Genomic DNA, 934 nt, shown 5'->3' on the forward strand with positions numbered 1-934 from the left:
GCGTTTCCTCTTCTCACTTCTTTTATTCCAACCTAACACATTAGCGATGATTATTAACTTTGACCACTGGTATTAATATTCATTTAGATCAGGAATACAACATACCTTTCAATCTCACTGTATTCTCCATATCTTGTTGTCATAACAGGCCATCACCTAAATTAATTGTAATTCTTTTTGCTGCCAAAACCATCTCCATTTTCTGAATTTTTATTTGACCATCAAAGATTTCTATCTTGTATGTCATATGGTTAACCGACCTGGAATGCAATAGACATATCATACTTTACATATTTATATTGCTGCTTCAATTTTTTCTCGCTATAAAGTATAATTCTTGGCATCTACGTTGATGATATTTCATGAGTCCAATATTTTTCTATTGTTGCACGTGCCTGTTTATTTCCACAGAATATTGTCTTTTCTAACTTACACTATTTAATTATAACTAAAGGTTAGGTTAAGACAAATACTTACATTCTTTTCGTGATGAAGGCACACCTGCATGAACACAACAATGCTTCCGGCGTTTGTTTGTAATTTTTTCTCATTTCCCATGCACTCTCCTGTTCACTTGGAGAAAAATTAACAAATTGCTCAATTTCTGTGTTTAATTTATGAAATTTTATAATTGCGTTGTAAAGGCGTACCTTTGCATATTTGTCGCCTGCCAGGCAAAAAATGAATGCTGATTGTCTAATTAAAACCGCTGTTTCGGCTGAATTTATTAAAGAATGTAGGAAACTATATGATTTTATTTATTAAAATAAATTAAAATATATTAGGTGCACGTAACCAGAGTTAATAAACTATTTGAGAAACTATTCCAAAATCATAGATGGCGCTGATCGCAGGCGGTAAAATTTGTATTCGAACTGGATACTAGATATCAATTCGACAGTAGAAAATTAATAAATTGCCAAGTTTTTGTAAT

Source organism: Eufriesea mexicana, unplaced genomic scaffold (genome assembly GCF_001483705.2).
Source record: "Eufriesea mexicana isolate 0111107269 unplaced genomic scaffold, ASM148370v2 scaffold26363, whole genome shotgun sequence".
Lineage (NCBI taxonomy): Eukaryota > Metazoa > Arthropoda > Insecta > Hymenoptera > Apidae > Eufriesea > Eufriesea mexicana.